This window comes from Penaeus monodon, chromosome 24 (genome assembly GCF_015228065.2).
Source record: "Penaeus monodon isolate SGIC_2016 chromosome 24, NSTDA_Pmon_1, whole genome shotgun sequence".
NCBI lineage: Eukaryota > Metazoa > Arthropoda > Malacostraca > Decapoda > Penaeidae > Penaeus > Penaeus monodon.
This window is the reverse complement of record NC_051409.1, coordinates 36,992,086-36,992,885: the sequence shown is the minus strand read 5'-3', so window position 1 is coordinate 36,992,885 and position 800 is coordinate 36,992,086.

Here is an 800-nt window from a genome sequence, read left to right as displayed (position 1 = left end):
TTCCTGTTATGACTTAATAATGTAAGATGATGTCTATCATTACACTGTTAATACATGATAATTGCTTTCTGATGACCCCTCCACTCAGGCAATGCTTCCTGTACAACATGCATAAATTATGTAAGTGAATGACACTTGCTTCTAATGACGCTATGCACCTGCTTAGCAGTAAATGGATAGATTTTCTTAATCCGTAAATGATTGGAAAACCATTTTCTCTCTAACAACATGGTGTTAATAAACAGCGATAAATGGAGTTGGGGTAACACGCTCACTTTCTGGTAAGCAATTATATGCTGTGATAAACCAGACACGAACTCGCACAGCGGTAAATGGGTCTGTATCATTAAACCGATAATGACGCTGGGAATCCACCTTCCTACTTCCTGGTAATGAATTGTATGGCTGTGATAACTGACCACGGCGAGCACGGGTAATCAGTCTGCTTGTACTGGCATGCATAGCAATGCTTGCTGACTTTCACTTTTTCCAACATAGCTACTAAATCACCAAATTGTTATCTCTTCCTCTCTCGTGCGCTGTTATGATAAGTGATCGATACATGTAATAATTGTTCATAATTCATCTAAATTGCGAATTAACTTGGACACCAGGCAGATATATATACTGAAAAAAACTAGTGCATGCCTTTACTTATAAGTACTATTATATATTATCAAACATTTCAATCAAAGTATCATGAAACTCGTTTTATTGTCATGAGTCAGCTAGTCTAAATGATGTATATTTTGTGATAAATCTCTAGATCTTCGTGATAGCTTTGTAGGTGTGATTCTGAT